Here is a 20,791-nt window from a genome sequence, read left to right as displayed (position 1 = left end):
ATCCTACCCTCTGTTTTCTGTCCAATAACTAATTCCTAATCAACAAAAGGAGAGTGCCTCCTATCCCATGACTCTAATTTTTTCAGGAGTCTCTCATAAGGAACTTTGTCAGAAGCTTTCTGAAAATCTAGATGCACTACATCAACTGGCTCACCTTTATCAACATGTTTATTCACATCTTCAAAGAAATAAAGCAAATTGGTAAGGAAAGACTTCCATTGGCTGAATCCATGGTGACTTCATCCCTTTAAACCATGTTTATCTATGTGTTCCATAATTTTATTTTTTATAATAGTTTCCATTATTTTGCCTTGCACTGACGTCAGGCTTACCAGTCTGTAATTTCCCAGATCACCCAGGAACCTTTTTTAAATATTGTCGCTACATTGGCCAACCTCTCTCAATCTCCACTCCTGCCCCTCAACTCCCCAACAGGTCTATTGGGGAATCGCCTTCTCAATGACAATGCTCCTTAAGGGCTGCTTCTGCAATTGTTAGCACTCCAAATATCCTCCTGATTAAGGTGACTGCATGTGGACTGCCTCTCTAGGGTGGATACCCCCATATTTCTCTCTCTCCATCTCTGCACGCACACACACACACACACATGCATACACACACACCTCTCTCTGTCTGCCCCCATAGCATGCATACACACACCTATAGCTCTCTCCCTTTCTATCTACCTTCCCCCAACACACACATAGGAACTAATTTTTCAAAATGATTAATGTTGTAAAGCCCATCAAAAATTATCCCTCATTTGACAAAGTGGAAACATTTGTTCAATATTAGGGGTACTCAAGCATCCACAGAGCTGGCACCTATGCACATGTACACACTCATAACTCTCTCTCTGCCTCCCCCAGCACGCTTGCACATACAAACACCCACACACACACACACAGATCTGTTGGTCACCTCCTCATATACCCTTATGTGGCATAAACTCCTCCCACCCTCTATTAGCTGTCCAGCTTCTTACGTTCTCCACCAGCATATACATCCCAAGCTCCTGCACCCAAGCATACTTACACCAGTTTGCTTCCTCTCTCCCTCTCTCTCCAGCAGCACAAACACCCATTTTTATGCTCCCTCCACACCCAGCAATGCTAGAGAAAAAGAAACAGAAATTCAAGTTATCACAGATGCACATTTTCGAAAGCTGACATGGTCCAATTGATAAATAAAAATATTTTTCTACATTTGTAGTTTGATCATTTTACTTTTCCATTCAACTTGGTCCTGTCTGTTTAACATTTCTTCTCACTTCATGTCTGCCATCCATCTTCTCTCTATATCCCTATCTGTCCTGCCATCTTAGTGTCCCTATCCTCCTCTTTATATTCAGCATTGCCCCCTTGTGTCTCTATCCTTCTCAACATGATCAGCAATGCTCCTCTGTGTTCCTATCCCATGCTTTTTCCAGCATTGACCTCTATCCCTGTCTCTGTTCTTACTCCATGCCTAGCATCTCTTGTCTGTACCTTGTCCCTTCCCTGTCTTCCCTTCCTTCCACACCCCTAGTCCAGCATCTCTCCCTCCCTATCCTCTGTCCCCTCATGCTCTGGCATAACCCCCCCCCCCCTCTCTCTCTCTCAGTCTTTGGGCCCAGCATCTCTCCTCCTCTGATCCACACCCAATCCCTATCCCAGGCTCTGTCTCTTCCCTCCCCCAGCCTGGTCTCTCTCTCTCTTTCCTCTCATGTGCTTCCCTTCCTGGCAGGTCCAGCACATCTCCATGGCCCTCCAGCCACACCTCCTCATTCTAGCACATCCATTTCCCTACAGCCCCACTTCCACAGTCCAGCACATCTCTGTCTCCCATCAGCCCCCCCCCCCAAGGTCCAGCATATCTCCCTCTGGCCCCTCCAGGTCCAATGCATCTCACTCCAACCTCCTTCCCCAATTCAGCACTTATCCCTCCAGCTCCTCCACTCCAGGTTCCAGCATATCTCCATATCCATCCAGCCCCCCACCCCAGGGTCCAGCACATTCCCATATTCCTCCAAGCTCCCCCAGTCTAGCACATATCCCTCTCCCTATAGTCCCCTCCTCCTGTCATGTCCCCTACCTCAATGCAAGCGGCGTCCTCGGGCTGCGCAGGGTCCCATCGTCACGCACACTTGACTGGCACAGCCCTGAGCCATGTGTGTATAGCTCTTCTCTGGCTGCAGGCTCCTTGATTGCTTTGCTTCCATGCACCTGGCTCTGCTCTCTCTCTGCCTGGCTTCCAGGCTCCTTGATTGCTTTGCTTCCACGCAACTGAGTCTGTTATCTCTCTGCCTGGCCTCCCTTGCTTCTCTACTATTGGTCTTCCGGTTCCTCCTTCCCCTGCTGTTGTCCTATGGCTGTGCTCCTTCTCCCTGCTGGTCCTTGCTGATGTCAGACGCCAGAACTTTATCAACTGAGCTCTTCCTGGACTCCATGCTTCAGCTTCTACTTTGGTAGGTGTTATTGCTCAGTAGTTTGCTTCTTCTCTACTTTGTCCCTCGTTGCTGACTTTGCCTGTACCTAGATTACTCTCTTGCCTGCTGCCTGCCTATTGACTTTACCTGTGCCTGGATTACTCTCTTGCCAGCTGCCTGCCTATTGACTTTACCTGTGCCTGGATTACTCTCTTGCCTGCTGCCTGACTACTGATTACTCTCTTGACCTGCTGCCTGCCTATTGACTTTACCTGTGCCTGGATTACTCTCTTGCCTGCTACCTGCCTACTGACTTTGCCTGTACCTGGATTACTCTCTTGACCTGCTGCCTGCCTGGCCAATACGTTCACCACCCTACTTCCAGCTCTGTCTTGTAAGTCCGGCGGTCAGCGCAGGTGAAATCCGGGGTTGTCCGGCTGCCAAGCAGAACCTGGTCCAAGTACCGGGCTCAACAGCGCTCTACTTGCTACAAGAACTCACAAGTCTGACACCTCCTCAATGGGTCCAACATACCTTTCTTCTTCCCCCTACTTCCAGCATCCTGAATCCAGCATCTCACTCTCATCCTTCTTCTCTCTCCCCCTCCCCCTCAAAGCTTACCTCAATCCCCAGCATCAGCAGTGGCAGCCATCAAGACATGCTGCTCTGGCTGGTATCAGGGCCTTTCCACTGCTGAGTCCTTGAGATTGTGACACTAAAAAATCCACGCGGAGAACATTTTCACTTAAATCTATTCTATAAGTGGCACCTAGATTTAGGTGCAGTATACAGAATTATGCTTAGTTGGTATCCCAGTGCCTGAAACTACATGCATCCATTTACACCAACGAAAACATAGAGTAAATCCTGGTACATAGATTTAGGAACACTGGGCCATATTCTATAACTACACGCATAAATTTTGGGAATGCCCATTTCCCCACCCATAGCCACTCCCCTTTTAGCTGAATTACAGAATATGCTTAGCAAGTTAAGTACATAAGTATATAAGTATTGCCATACTGGGACAGACCAAAGGTCCATCAAACCCAGCATCCTGTTTCCAACAGTGGCCAATCCAGGTCACAAATACCTGGCATGATCCCTAAAAAGTACAAAACATTTTATGCTGCTTATCCCAGAAATAAGCAGTGAGTTTTCCCCAAGTCCATTTTAATAATGGTCTATGGACTTTTCCTTTAGGAAGCCGCTAAAGGTTTCCTTTAAACCCCGCTAAGCTAACCACCTTTACCACATTCTCTGGCAACGAATTCCAGAGTTTAATTACACGTTGAGTGAAGAAATATTTTCTCTGATTCATTTTAAATTTACCGGGATATGCTACTTCTTAGCAGCTTCAAACATATAGAAATCCTGTCTGTGACTCAAATCATCACTGACCAAAAAAACCCCTCCTTGCCTACTTATGCATGTGCGTTATCATTTATGAAAACTTTCATAGATTTTTTTTTCTTTTTTTGTTTTTGTTCCATTTTTTCTTAATCCTAAATCGTTAGTAAGGATATCCGCCCTTTACTTTATGAGAGGTACACTTTAGTAGGAGGTTAGCTTAGCAGAGTTTAAAAAGGGGTTATACGGTTTCCTAAAGGTCAAGTCCATAAACCACTACTAAATGGACTTGGGAAAAATCCACAATTCCAGGCGTAACATGTATAGAATGTTTGTACGTTTGGGAAGCTTGTCAGGTGCCCTTGGCCTGGATTGGCCACTGTCGTGGACAGGATGCTGGGCTCGATGGACCCTTGGTCTTTTCCCAGAGTTCAGTGACTAGGCATGCACATATCAATAATGGTTACACTTAACCGAAAGTATGGCTGATCTCGACAGGTGCCAATTTTGCTACTGCTTTTTCAAGGGACCTGCACCACTGTGCACTTGCTTATACGCCTTTACTTAGATTTGGCGGCAACAGTGAAGGACATATAAGCAGGCACACAGTGGCACAGGTCCCTTGAAAAAGCAGTAGTGAAACTGGTGCCTGGCGTAAAAAATGAAATTACCGTCCGAGCTAGGCAGTAGTTTTGAATTGGCGCCCATTGGGCACATGTAGGCGCCTATGCAGCTTAATAAAAGGGTCCCATAAAGATGACTGTCTAGTCTGGATTTTTCAGCCATTGCTGAGGTAGAAAGCCAAGACTCTGCAAGTTCAGGAGACCTTTGAAACCTATATAATTATTACACAATAATCACATTTTCCTTCTGTGATAGAGTATTACAGAAGATGATATCAAGGGAAAAGCTCTCATGACCTACTAGTAATTCCAAGAAGCCATCAGGGCAAGGTGCTGGAAGAGATTAATAATGGAAGTAGTCATTTTTGGGCTGCCCATCTCTATTGTATCATCTACTTCACCTCTGCTCTGCTTAAACTGTGTCCCCAGGGAGACCTATGTGCAGATCACATACAATCATGAAAATACGTATTACTCACTCATGTGGTTCTGAAGCTTTATAAACATCCTTTACCATGTTTAAACAGGTTTTTCATGTGGAGAAAGCTTTTATAAAATTGCTCCCTATACATTTGTATAAATGTTGAATGCAACTTTAATTGGTGAGGTCAGAGAAATAAATTAAATAGTGGGTTCCATAGTCTGAAATCATTATGCAAATCAAAGTTCCAGCAACAGGAATATTGGACACAAGATAAAATATATTCCTTCATGTTAAAGAACCCTGAAGATAGTACACTGCTTTTAATTAAATTATTTGAAGCCTTTGAACTATTTAATTTATCCATCCCATTTTAATAAACCATTATTAACTGCAAAATGTGAAAGTAATTTTTATAGTGCAAATGCCTTTCTTATTTCTTTTTGACAAAGTGGTAAATTGGCAGAATGATTTATGAGTGTTATAAAAACCAATTCATTTAGATAGTATCATTATTTTGCATTTTACATTTTGTCCTTAATTATTTTTGCAAAGCCCAGGCAAGTTCACTGCATACAAATCATCTAAATTATTTTCAATTTAAATGTATATGACAGCGAAAGTATTCTTATAAAATATGGTTAATATACAGTATTTGAAATACATCAGCATAAGTAAAGAATTAAGAGCTATAATAAAGAAAAGATAGTGAACATATTTTTTATATGGAAAAGGTCCTATCAAGTAAAAATATTTTCCTTTGTATAGTAGATCTAAATTATAACAAAATCAGCTGTGAGCTTTTCAAATATATATATTTTTAACAATGCATTGCTTTCTTCTCAACAGTTGAATCCCCAAAACATGTTTTTTAGATTTATATAAGAAATGTATGCTGCTTAAAGGGCCCTTTTACTAAGCCTTGCTAAAAAAATGACCTGTGCTGTTGTTAACACGTGGGTTCCCGCATACTGCGGCCACTTTTAGTGTGGCTGTAAAATGGCCATGATTTCATTTAACATAGTAACATAGTAGATGACAGCAGAAAAAGACCTGCACGGTCCATCCAGTCTGCCCAACAAGATAAACTCATATGTGCTACTTTTTGTGTATACCTTACCTTGATTTGTATCTGTCATTTTCAGGGCACAGACCGTATAAGTCTGCCCAGCACTAGCCCTGCCTCCCAACCATCCCCGCCTCCCACCACCGGCTCTGCCACCCAATCTCGGCTAAGCTTCTGAGGATCCATTCCCTCGGAACAGGATTCCTTTATGTTTATCCCACGCATGTTTGAACTCCGTTACCGTTTTCATCTCCACCACCTCCCGCGGGAGGGCATTCAAGTATCCACCACTCTCTCCATGAAAAAATACTTTCTGACATTTTTCTTGAGTCTGCCCCCCTTCAATCTCATATCATGCCCTCTAGTTCTATCGCCTTCCCATCTCCGGAAAAGGTTCATTTGCGGATTAATACCTTTCAGATATTTGAACATCTGTATCATATCACCCCTGTTTCTCCTTTCCTCCAGGGTATACATGTTCAGGTCCGCAAATCTCTTCTCATATGTCTTGTAACGTAAATTTATTCAACAACAACTTGGTACTGGCTTATCATTCACTATCCACCACTTGTAAGTATTTAACTCTCTAGACCATTAATTAAATGGGTAGGAAAAGACTTCAGATGCTCGGTAACCACTATCGCTTCTCTTGTAGTGGATACCTCGCTGATTTCATTTATGCCATTAATAACCACACGCTAAATTCCCAATTAGCGCATGGCCATTACCGCGTGAGCCCCTTCCACCACTTATTTTGTAGGCACTAAAGGCCAGATTCTATATAAGGCACCAAAAAAATCCATGCGGTAAATATTTCTGCCTAAGCGAATTCTATAAGAGGCGCCTAGATTTAGGCACAGAATATAGAATACGCTTAGTTGATATCTGAGTGCCTAAAACTATGCACCTCCATTTACACCAACAAAAATGTGGCGTAAATCCCAGCACATAGATTTACACACACTGGGCCATATTCTTTAACTATGCACATACATGTTGGAATGCCCATAAAATGCCCATAGCCACACCCCTTTTGACCTGTGCACAATAGAATTTAGGCGCAGTTCATTACAGAATGCACAGTGAGTTGTGCATATAAATTCTAATTATTACCAATTAGTGCTTATTATTGCTTGTTAAGCCATTTAAGTTACACACGTTGTTATAGAATATGCCTTGATTTGGTGCAGATCTCTAAGCACCCTATATAGAATCTGGAGGTAAATGTTTCCATGCTAACCCCATGCTAATCAGGCTGTTCATGGCAATCTGCCTGTGCTCCTCTACTTCTATCCCACTATCAGTTGGTGTACCTCAGGGATCTGTCCCACATGTGAGAACAAGCAGCCTGCTTGTCCTCGGAGAAACCCAGTCACACTCTGGGAAGGAAGAAAGAACAACAAAGGGTTCCCCACGGAACTGGAGCATAAGCAGCGCACACAGTGCAGGGTAGAGACACAAGGGAAGGGATGAGAGGCAGAAGTCTCTAAAGGTATACACAAGGCTGTGCCACAGGGCGATTAAGAATACAGGAAGACCCAGAAGGGAACACTCTAGGCTGTACCATACAGCACTCAAGGGAAAAAGGGAACCAACTATAGGAATAGACTCTAGGCTGAACAAGCCACTCAAGGAATACTCTAAGGTGTGCCACTAGACACTCAAGGAAAAAGGGAAACCACTCATAGGAATACACTAGGTTGAGCCACACAGCACTCAAGGGAACTAGGCTGCACATAGAGCATACAAAGATACAGGAAGCCCCACAAGGGAACACACTAGGCTGTACCATAGAGTATACAAAGGTAAAGGAAAACTACCTATAAGAATACACAAAGCTGGCCCCACAACACACAAGGGAAAAGGGAACTGCTATAGGAATATACAGGGCAGTACCACACAGCACACAAGGTAAAGGGAGGTGTAAGCAAACAGAGGAAGCTGCTTTGACACACAGACCAGAAAAGGAGCACTGCTCACTGGGAACAGGAGACAGATTCAGCAAACAAAGAGAACTAAAACAAACAAACAGGAGCAAACTACTAGGACAGGGGGACTGCCAAACAGAGGCAGAACCACAGGGGGCAGAGCCAAAGCTCAGCACAACAAAGGGAACAGAGAGAGAGAGAAAACTAAAACAAATAGGAACAATACAAGACACAAGCATACCACAGACAGCACAATGTTAGAGAAGCAGAAAGCAGACCAGGTATAGTGAAATGAGGCAATCAAGATCCTGCTGGGGAAGCCCAGCACACACACACAAAAAAACAAGAACCGAGGAGAAAGGCTAAACTCCAACACAAGCGCCCAAGCACAGGCTGGCTTCAGCTGAGGAAACAAAGCAATCAACCCTAAAGCAAGGATTGCAGGGAAAGACAGGCTTAAATGGATCAGGCTTCTGACGTCTGCTGGCTCAGCCCCTGACAAGCCAATCAGGAGCGAGTCCCAAACATTTCCCTGCATATACAGCAGAATCATAACACACACACATTCACAAACAGAGGGAAAGCAAACACCTACACCTTCTGGACAACAATGATGAATGAACAGAGCAACATAACACCCAAGGATATAGACTTCACAAGAAAATGGGATGAACTTAACAAATACCACTAAACAAAATAGCACCACTTACAACGAAAAACAAGAAATAAAAAACAACCATGCCTCTGGTTTAATGACGAGCTACTACACTTGAAAAAACTGTGCAGGAAACTCAAAAGAACATGAGCCAAAACCACAACAGACACAAACCAAACTGTATGGAGAACAGCCATATGAAAATGTACAAACAATATAAAGAAAGCTAAAGCAGAACACTACAGCACATATACGAACTCTGAAGACTAATATAGAAAAGAAATTCAAACTCATGAACAAACTACTGAAAACCCAAGACATATTGGCATCAACTGAAACACCACCAGAAGCAGAGGAGCTTGCACAATATTTCAAAAATAAAATAGCAAACACAAGAACAAACTTAGCAATATCACAAACACTGATCACCGACTTCCTACAAAACTGTAAAACAAATGACCTCCACACTGTGACAGATAGATAGTGGACCATATTCAAACCACCCGAACCAAACACAGAAAAGAAACTACTGAATAAATACACACATGCCTACTGCATGCTAGACAACTGCCCTAACCAGATGATGAAAGACCCATCGTCCTGGTTCACAAAGCGCTTCACCAAACACATTGCATTCATGTTCGCAAAAGGACAATTCCCAATAGACAAAGGCAGTATAATACTAACATCAATCACAAAAAGTGAAATCAGCGATATCACAAACTATAGACCAGTGGCCTCAATACCACTACTGACCTAAATGATGGAGGGCCTTGTAGCACAACAACTAATAGAATACCTGACACAATTTTTAATCCTTCACAACTCCTAGTCAGGCTTCAGACCACAACACAGCACTGAGATGATCATAACCACCCTGAAAATGAAATTCATAAGGTTAATATGCCAAGGACAAAACATACTACCACTACAATTCAACATGTCAAGTTCATTCGACATAATAGATCACACAATACCAATGTCCCTACTCAACAATATGGGAATCAGTGGAGCAGTAGCAGCACAGTACAATGGATTCCTAAGGACCAGATTCTACATAGTGAAAATGTCCAACCAGTTATTATCCTCATGGATCTCTGAATGTGGGGTACCAGAGGGATCCCCAATTTCACCAATACTGTTCAATATAATGATGGCACCACATGGAAAAAGTTTGAATGACTGGGCTTCCACCCATTCATATATGCAGACGACATCACCATCTACATACCTTTTCACAACAGTATCACAGAAATAACGGACAAAATCTAAAAAGGGCTGGATCTAATGAAAAACTGGGCAACAACTTTCAAACTCAAACTAAACAGAGACAAAACTAAATTCCCGGTTCTATCCAGCCCATACAACCCCACACCTTACCAAAACTTCACAGTCAATTATCAAACATATCAAATTGAAACACAACTAAAAATATTAGAAATTATTCTAGATTAGAGTTTAAAAAAAGGTTAGACGGTTTCCTAAAGGACAAATCCATAAACTGCTATTAAATGGACTTGGGAAAAATCCACAATTCCGGGAATAACATGTATAGAATGTTTGTACATTTGGGAAGCTTGCCAGGTGTCCTTGGCCCGGATTGGCTGCTGTCATGGACAGGATGCTGGGCTCGATGGACACTGGGTCTTTTCCCAGTGTGGCATTACTTATGTACTTATGATAAACATCTATCAATGGACAGCCATATATCAACAGTAATATCAAAATGCTTCAACACACTATAAAAACTGAGAAGGATAACTGACTATTTTCCAAGACATTCCTTCTGAATAATGGTACAACTGACAATACTATCACAACTAGACTACTGCAACACAGCATACATAGGGTGTAAAGAAACCACGCTAAAATCGCTACAAACTATCCAAAATGCTTCAGCAAGACTGATATTCAAGAACTCAAAATATGAAAGAGCAACTAAACTACTCAAAATATTGCACTGGCTACTAATCAAGTCAAGATTACTCTTCAAAATGAGCACCCTCATATTTAAAATACTATTTGAAATGGCACCAGTATATATGCTAGACATGATTGAGTTATCCCAGAGAAACACAAGTCCAAAAAGCAGAGGCTACTTACTTCTTCACCTACCCAACTGAAGATATTACAGTAAGATTTAGCTACCTGGGCTCCAAATGGTAGAACTCAAAACCAGAAGCCATAACAAGTATCACCAACTACCTTCAATGCAGGAAAGAAATGAAAACCTAACTGTTCAAAGGATTCTACAGCTAAATACATAAGTCATCAACGTCCCATATCTAAAAATCTACCTCTACAAATCTCTACAAACCTACCTCATCAAAACCCTTCACTTCAGATAACCACATAACCTGCCTCCCTACTTTCCTTCAAAACAGCCCCTCAAAAAACTCTATAGTCTACAGAAATCCTTTCCGTGTTATAATGGAGGAATAAACAATGTAACTGTAACTGTACATTGTAAGCCACTTTGAACCAAAACGTGTTTTTGAATAACAGTGGAATACATGAATGCATAAATAAATAAAATAAACAGAGCAGCGTAGCAGGTACACTCTGTTCTCTATTTCTTTTGTTATAAAAACATAGATTCTAAGCCCTCTAGAGACAGGAAAATGGCATAGAGATTATGCTGTGCCATTCTCCCTTCTCTGAGATAGCTGCTTCTTCCTGAAATTAATTTCACATGACCTAAGACATCCAAAATTCTAATCCTGCTAACCATGCCAGCACATTGTATCCCCTATGATCAGTATTTGTTATATAAACGCCAGTCCTTCTCCTTCACCTACTTTACATCTTTCTTTGTGTCTTGGTCTTCGTTCTCTTTTGCTGGTGCTTCTTTACACTTTGGGGTCTTTTCCCCTCTACCAGACAATTTAATAATGGGGAATATGAGGCTTCAATTTGCTTAGAAAACTTTTTTAAATGGTTCAACAAAACAAATGTGTGTCTTGGAGGAATATATGTGTGTGCTTGGGGGGAGGGAGGCAGGATTAATGGGGGTAATAAATGAGTCACAAATGTATCCATATCCTCCCATGAATCTGGCAATAATGTTAGGTTTAGACAAAAACATATGTAGCATTTAATTATCTTTCATATTCCTTCAGACTAAATATCAAACAGGGGCAATTCAAACTCCAATGTCTTGCCTCCACACAGTTCCTATTTATTGAAATATGCTCCATTTCAATTTGTAATGCATTTTGTAGGTCATAAAAATATAAGATAGTTCTACTGAAACCTCAATTTTAACTGTAAGATTGAAGTCCCTATTATTAAAACTTTTAATTGTGTGTCTTACTTATAATAACTTCTGAAAGTCCAGCACTTCAAAAATGCTTTCAAAGGTCAAGTACTACTTTTCATAACATATTAGTTTTCAACAGAAAAGGACAATTAGGTCCACCCATTCTACTTGACTGAGTAGCATACCCACTGTATCTGTGGCTATTTATCAGTAGTAACTTGACTACCTGAAAGAAATTGCTTCTTCACACTAATGTCCTTAACTGACAAGTATACCCTAGTCAATGCTAGGAAATGTGCTTCCTCTTCCCTCCCCCAATTACACCAGAGAGCATGCCAAGACCTCCTGCTACTGTATTTTGATTGATCTTGACCCTTATCCTTCTGAGCTTGATGTAGTTATTCTATTGCTTTATGCAAGTCAGTTTTATTACTTGTCCTTTTCACACTTGACTGTTCATGTACTCTAAACATATAGGTTTCTTAAACTAGATCAAAACTAGGTCTCCTCCTCCATAACCCTTTTTGTATTGTCTCAGGACATTCAAAATTTGATTTTATAACATCACATTTGGGTTTTTTAGGATAAACATAACAAACATGCATTGATACATACTGTCTGGTCAGTATTCAGCTGACGGCTTCAGACAGAATTAGGTCCCAATATTCAATGTCGGGCCATGTGATAGCCACCAGATCTTATTTATTTATTTGTAGAGAGATATGGTAGCCCATCTAGGTTTCTCACCTAGCCCACCCCTCCCTCATCCTTTCAGACTGTCACTGAAATACTTTGATGTTTCACTTATATATGCTGTTACTTATCAAAATTTGCTTAATTCTGATCTGACGAAGAAGGGCTACCTTCCGAAGCTAATAAAAAAAATGTATTAAGTTAGTCCAATAAAAAAGGTATCATCTTATTTTCTTTTCTGTTTTATTTAATTCTATTTCTATTGACGGGCTTTATTTATTTGGATTTTGCACAACCTTTTTCAGTAGTAGCTCAAGGTGAGTTACATGCAGGTACACTGGGAATCCTGGCTGATATTCAGCTGGAATCCGTATAAGGGAAAGCTGGTGTCCTCACCTCCTTTAAGCCCCCCCCCCCTTCTCTTCACCTAATCAGTCTGGACAAAGGCAGAAGCTGTAATAGGGGCAGCAGCTTTGGGGGCATGATGATTCTTAGTCTACTTTAACTATATAAATGTGTTGTACCTATTCTGACCTCTACCCAGCATTCCTTGCTGAGTATATTCAGAAAGTTAAATCCAGTATTTTATTACAGACAGAGAGGACTCCAATCCTTAATCCAAATTCTTCCTTTAATGCAGTTGATGAGAAGACAAAGAAAAACAGACACTTACAATTGTGATGAGCTGGATCAGGAATTCTGACTCTACAGATTGAGCCAATACTGTAATTATCCCCTCTCACAAGAAGGAGGGACTGCACTGACAAGTAATGTGAAAATACTATATGGTAAAAAAACACCATGAATTGCTAAGGGCCTCAAAGGACAAGCAGCGGTAGCACTGCCTCAACATGGAGAGATTACAGTTCTCTCAATAAACTGGCTCTCTCATTCAAGCACACCTGTCTCAGTAAGCTGCCTTCTGGCATCTACTTTATAAAAACAAAGGAAAACCCAGCCAATCAGGCATTCGGTGGTGGTGTTGGGGGCACCTCCTCCTCCCAGCATGCAAAGGGTCAGAAAAGCTAACAAGCAAGATCCCATAAGGCACTGGAAATAGAGCTCATGTACTCGGAAAGGTACAATCATCTAAGGACTACTAAATTACAGGGACTTGTAGTTTATTATACACACTATACATAGACAATGTAATCTGTTACACACTGACAGTGAGAGCTGTTCCAATGCAAATAGGATCAGAACAGTACCCGTGCAGAGAAAAGAGAAAAAGACCTACCAAAGTTCCAGCCTAATTTTGAGGTCTACAAAAACCTGAGTGGTGTCGAACGAACAGAAATTAATTGACTTACTCTTTCAAAAAATATGGGACACAAAGAAATTACAGGGAAAACAAATAGGAGGAAATATTTTTTTCACTCAAAGACTAGTTAAGCGCTGAAACTCTTTACAAGAGGATCGATAATGGAGGTTAGTAAATCTGGCTTTAAAAAGGGTTTGGACTGGTTCCTGAAGAAAAAGTCACCAGTCTGCTATTGAGAACATGGGGAAGCCACTGCTTGCCCTGGGATTGGTAACATGGAATGTTGCTACTATTTGGGTTTCTTCCAGGTACTTGTGACCTGGCTTGTCCACTGTTGGAAACAGGAAACCGGACTAGATAGACCATTTGTCTGAACAGTCTACCTTCTATACTATCCTTCCTAAAACCTTCCCTATCTTTTCACTTACTTAACCCTGACTTACCTATAATGAATATGCCATAACAAAACTCTGTACACTACCAATCTGACATCTTGTAATGACTATGACATAACAAAACTCTGTAAGCCACATTGAGCCTGCAAATAGGGGGGGGGGGGGGGGGGGGGGGAATGTGGGATACAAATGCAATAAATAAAATAAAATAAACCAATATAGTTATTCTGTTATTATGATAATATCTAATTAGAAAAATATAATGCCCAAACAACAACAAAGGTATAAAATTATATTTTTTTAATTTTTAGTGATTGGAATATGTCAGCTGTGGGAAATGTCTGTCTCCATTGTATTTAGCAATGTGCTGGAAGAAATGTATTTATGTTTCTCGAATTTCTAGCAAAGTCTAGATTTTAGGGGCTTCTGGTTCAGATTTTGTCTGGGGATTAGGGTGGAGTTATTTATGCCTAGCCTTGGGACTTTTTAGTATGCTATATTTTATAATTAATTTAAAATTGAGGGAGGGGCTGTGAGTTGCAGGTAGGAGTGGCCTAGTGGTTAGGGTGGTGGACTTTGGTCCTGAGGAACTGAGTTCAATTCCCACTTCAGGTACAGGCAGCTCCTTGTAACGCTGGGCAAGTCACTTAACCTTCCATTGCCCTGTGTAAGCCACATTGAGCCTGCCATGAGTGGGAAAGCATGGGATACACATGTAAAAATAAAAGTCACTTTTGAATAGTCACCCCATGCATATTCATTGTGGCTATCCTGATAACCTAATTAGCTGGATATATCTTGGGGACTGGGTTGAAACTACTGCTGTCTCTATAATTTTCCTTTAATTTAAACATATATTAAAGTTTTAAGTTGCAACATATATTAGATGAACTGTAACAATTCTATTTTCACAATAAAGCTGTAAACAAACTCTGCAGTCTTTTATCCTTATGTTATTTTAACATTAGCATTTTCCTTTCCAAACAACAAAAAGTTATTTTTAAAATATTGCTCTGTAAAAGCAGAAATGTCTTTTTAACAAATGATTTCCATGAGCCTCATGTGACAGGAAATTAATTGTTTCAATACTGATACTCCATAAATTCACGTGACTTGTTAACAGAAATTATAAAAAGTCACATGAATTTATGGAATATCAGTAGGCAAGTAGGCATGAACTGTATATGTCCTTTAAAATAAAACAAATCCCTAGGTTTTTCAGCTCAGTGAAAATGATCAGTTTTGCAACTGTTATTATTTCAAGGACAGCAAATGTCACTGCTGTTTCTTAACTCCTGCCAAAAGAAAGCTGTGATTTCAGGATCAGTTGTTCCATTGTGAATTAGACAACCATTCATTGAAAACTGATGGTGTTGTAAAAAAAAAATCAGAATTTGTTTATTTATAGCATTTATAGTCTGCCTATACCTAAGTGGAGATACAGCAATCTGTGCACGTGCTCAACACTTTTCCCTCCTCTGCGCATGTGCGCACAACTTTTGTGGTCCTTAGATCTGTGACTCCAAAATCATCCTTCTGGGGTTTCCTTACATCCCTCCTGCAGCTCTTGGCCTTCCTCTGACTCCTTATCTGCTCCTGGCACCAGCCCATTCTCTTTTTCTGGGCCCAGATCTCTGCTGCGCCTCCTAGGCTGCTTCTGTGCATGCACAGATAATGTAGGTGCTGACATCAGTGTGCACTGTATGTAAATGGTGTCAGCGACACTCCTAGTCTGCAGACATGACCAGGGACTCTCCTGCCCTGTCTCCCTGAGCTCCCAACACTTCCAGGTACTCCAGGAACAGATCTAATCACACCAGGTGTTCAACTTCCTTGGTACCTGCATTCCGAAGTCTTCTCCACTCCTGGAGGTCCAGGTAAACTTTTAATTAAAAAAAAAGTTAATTCAACAAAGTTACAGAAATAAAAGTGTATATGCCATAATAAATAAACTGGAGTCCACAATTTTCAAATGTTAGACTCCATAACATACATTCTAGGTTTTCAAAAACATAATTTTATTCATTGTGGCAGACAGTAAGGTGGTGGCTGCATACTAGCAGTGTAATTTGGGAGGCCTTTGGCCAGTTGACAGCCAGATCTTCATTTGCCCTTAAGGCTGTGGGTGTGGGGCCTGGCTACATGGTCTCAGTGAGGGTACATATCTCAGCTCGCATCCTCTCTGTAATGGTGACCATAAGGCCCATGTTGCAATGCATATTCATGAAGGCCAGCAGAAGGTCCTCCCAGAGGAAATTGACTGCTGGCAGACTTTGTGCACCCTCTGTGGCTCAAGAGCCTCATAGTCTTCACTCTGGCATCTGAATAGGGAGCAACATTCTCCTGGGGAGGGGGAGCATCAGCTGCAGGACCAAGCCTGGACCAGCATGTCTGTTGTCTGGCCCCTGCAGCTGATGTCGTCCCAGCTCTCATTCTTACCTTGGTGTGGTAGGAATGGGCTATAGGGCTGGTATGGGGCCAAGGGCACCCATTGTCCCTGCTTCCCCCTCCTCCTTCCTTCTCTCTTCGACCACTGGTACAACCTCCAGGGTTGGACAGGTAAGCCTGACATTGGTGCCAGGAAAAATGGTAGAGACTATTATAAAGAACAAAATTACAGACCATATTCAAAAGCATGGATTAATGAGACATAGCCAACATGGATTTAGTGAATGGAAATCTTGCCTCACCAATCTATTACATTTCTTTGAAGGGTTGAACAAACATATGTATAAAGGTGAGCCAGTCGATATTGTGTATCTGGATTTTCAAAAGGCGTTTGACAAAGTACCTCATGAAAGACTCCAGAGAAAATTGGAGAGTCATGGGATAGGAGGTAGTGTTCTAATGTGGATTAAAAACTTGTCAAAAGATAGAAAACAGAGAGTAGGGTCAAATGGTCAGTATTCTCAATGGAGAAGGGGAGTTAGTGGGGTTCCCCAGGGGTCTGTGTTGGGGCTGCTGCTTTTTAACATATTTATAAATGGCCTTGAGATGGGATTAACTAGTGCGGTAATTAAATTTGCTGATGACACAAAGTTATTCAAAGTCATTAAATCACAGGAGGATTGTGAAAAATTACAAGAGGACCTTATGAGACTGGGAGACTGGGCGTCTAAATGGCAGTTGACATTTAATGTGAGCAAGTGCAAAGTGATGCATGTGGGAAAGAGGAACCTGAATTATAGTTGCGTCATGCAAGGTTCCACGTTAGGAGTCACAGACCAAGAAAGGGATCTAGGTGTTGTCATTGATGATACATTGAAACCTTATGCTCAGTGTGCTGCTGCGGCTAAGAAAGCAAATAGAATGTTAGGTATTATTAGGAAAGGAATAGAAAACAAAAATGAGGACGTTATAATGCCTTTGTATTGCTCCATGGTGCAACCACACCTTGAATATTGTGTTCAATTCTGGTTGCTGCATCTCAAAAAAGATATAGTGGAATTAGAAAAGGTGCAGAGAAGGGCGACGAAGATGATAAAGGCGATGGGACGACTTCCCTATGAGGAAAGGCTAAAGTGGCTAAGGCTCTTCAGCTTGGAGAAAAGGCGACTGAGGGGAGATATGATAGAGGTCTATAAAATAATGAGTGGAGTTCAATAGGTAGATGTGAAGTGTCTGTTTACGCTTTCCAAAAATACTAGGACAAGGGGGCATGTGATGAAGCTACAAAGTAGTAAATTTAAAACAAATCAAAGAAACTTTTTCTTCACTCAACGTGTAATTAAACTCTGGAATTCGTTGCCAGAGAATGTGGTAAAGGCGGTTAGCTTAGCGGAGTTTAAAAAAGGTTTGGACTGCTTCCTAAAGGAAAAGTCCAAAGACCATTATTATATTGGACTTGGGGAAAATCCAGTATTTCTGGGATAAGCAGTATAAAATGTTTTTGTACTTTTATGGGATCTTGCCAAATATTTGTGACCTGGATTGGCCACTGTTGGAAACAGGATGCTGGGCTTGATGGACCTTTGGTCTTTCCCAGTATAGTAATACTTATGTACTTATAACTTGAGGTCCACCGGACCTCCAGCTCCCATTTTGCTTGGCTCGAGTGGGGGTAGTTGGGGTCTGGTGGTCCCATGGACCTCCAGCCCCTGTGTTTGACAGGTGTGGACTTTTGACAGCCCAGACCTGTCAAACAAGTGTGGGAGGATTGTGCCTGAGTGCATGCTCAGGCACAATTCTCCTGCACTTCTACCCCATGATCAAAGAGAATTGTATGCTTAAATTTGCATGCAATTATATCTGATCATAGGTCCGGTAAAGCCCCGTGCTGTTCCAGCGCTGTTTGGAACAGCGCAGGGCTTTTGATCATGTGCCTCAAAGACAAGGGTTTTTTTTAGCATTTACAACAAACTGATTATAGAACAAATTTTGTGATTTATATAATCATCTGTCCTTGCCAGTTACTTTATATAAGTGTAACCCATATAGGGTTAAATTATTTTACCTGGGATGCCTCTGAGGGTGAGCTCCGGGGTGGGGAACACAGCGTGGAACAGCGTAAGAAGGGGGAAGTGCTCCGGTGCACTTCTCCGGTGTTTTTTATTTTCTAAATGTGTTGGCGGGCGTGCTGTTGGGTGGCATGCGCTGAGGGGAAGCCACGAGGAGGGAGAGAAGCAGCTGATGGCACGAGCCAGATGCTGGCTTGTGCCAGGGAGTGCAGCAGGCGCGTGCAGAAGAAAACTTAAAAATAAACACAGTTAAATGCTAAATGAGGTAAGGAAAATGTATTCAAATATGTGCAAAGTGCTGTATATTGCTGAAAATGTCATAATTTAATGTAAAGTGTATGTTTATAGGGGATTGCAAAGTGTTAGGTTAGTGCAGGGGCTCATGCTGGGCTTGTGCCATATATGACATACTCAAGTTCTAAACGGCTTGTGTGGCAGTTGGGAGGTAAGCTAAAGGCTGTGCAGACCTGTAAAAGTGGTCTCTGCGCAGTTCAGCCAAGAAATACATTTAAATTGAGTTTTGAGAGGTTTGGGTAATCAATTAAAAATATTGGTGTGTGTCTGCAGTGGGAAAACTTAATTTTAAAAGCCGCTCGCGTGTTGTCAGGAGGCTTTAGGCAAGTGATTTTGGTTTGGATGGGAAAGCTGTTGTCTGAATCTTAATTTAACTTCATATGTTAGAAGTGTCTTTGATAAATAAAATATTTGGGCGCAGTACCAGTCTGGCTCACTAATAGAAGTGAACATGTAAGGAACTGGTGTGAGTTTCAAAATACTTCTGTGAGGGGTTATCTGCCTTGTGACAAGGTTTAACTAAATAATCACCCCAGTAATTGTGAGCTTCATCAATTTAAGGAAGAGGGGGAAAAAAATCTCATGATTATAATACCCCTGTCTCTGAAAGAGCGGTGACCTGCTGCAGAGAAAGAAAAAAAAAAAATCAACACATAGGATTTAATAATCCTAGTGCTTATATTAAATTGTGATACATTTTTGGGGATTTATTGGTTTGGGAGGGTTTAGATAGGGATGTTCAATCATATTTTATTTTACCTGGGAACAGCTAGATAGGGAAAGGAATAATTATAATGAGCCACTGCATATTAATATGAGTGGACTGGATAGAAAAGGTTTAAGGTTTTTCTTATTAAGTTGGTTACAGCTTAGAGTAGTAGGTCCTTCGGAGGAGTTCCAGTTCCTGCCTGCAGTATACCCGCTATCATCTTGAAAAGAAAAACAGCACGGTACCGGTACCCAACAATAAAAGAGAGAGAGATTCATACAAAAGTGCTGGAGAGGAGTATCCTTTAATATATCAGCCAGAATCAACCGGGCCCTGTTTAAAAACATTGACTTATAATACTTACCGTATTTTTCCTTGAAGAAGTTCCTGCAAAAGAAAACACAAAACAAAGAATCAGCTCTTACAGTTGTTGAGAATTTAAGAAATACTGTACTGTTGTGTTATATATATTAGAGAAGAAAATTTTGTTAGATTAGTAAAATATACTTTTCTAATTTGTCTTTGCGATTTGGAGATGTGAGCCATGATATACCTATAAGAAGAAAAGGGAGAAAAAACACAAACTATACTTACCTGCTTGATGGATGAGGGACCTGAAAAAGAAATAATAATAAAGAATCAATTCTTATAGAAGAGGGGAATGTTTAGACAAAACTTTAAGATTAAATGAATATTTAGTTAATGAATTTTGCTAAGATCAAATTATACTTATCTGATAAAACGTAGGAGAAGTTGATCTGTTGGATTGTTGATGTACTAAAAAAAAAAATATTGAATTTGTTAAACGGATCTGAACTTTACACATACCCATCATATAAATAAAAATAATAAGTTATTGAATTATCAATGTAAATGTCATTTGTTTTCCTGAGTTACATTAAAATATATAACCAATTTAGTTTCATTCCTCTCCCCGTTTTAGAAACAGGGAGACGTGGCTAGTGTTAATGTCTGTACCTTAACCCTGTCCGATACACGGTATTTTGCCCGAGGTATTCTAAGGGTATTGTAGGGTAAAGTATCGTGCCCAGGGTGAGGTCACAGTTACATAAGTTATATCAGCAGAAATATGAAAGTGAGATTAACTGAACATAAAAGTTGAATTGATACGGGGAACTGTACAGCTCCACTGGTCAACTATTTGGACCTGCTGGAACCTCACTCTTTTGAGCTTAGATAAAATATCTGCATTCTCTTATCTTTTCTATCTAGATATGTGGCTAATCCTTACTTTTCTGCTAAGATTTCTGGA

Source organism: Microcaecilia unicolor, chromosome 2 (assembly GCF_901765095.1).
Source record: "Microcaecilia unicolor chromosome 2, aMicUni1.1, whole genome shotgun sequence".
In the NCBI taxonomy this organism is placed as follows: Eukaryota; Metazoa; Chordata; class Amphibia; order Gymnophiona; family Siphonopidae; genus Microcaecilia; species Microcaecilia unicolor.
Note: the sequence above shows the minus strand (reverse complement) of the source record.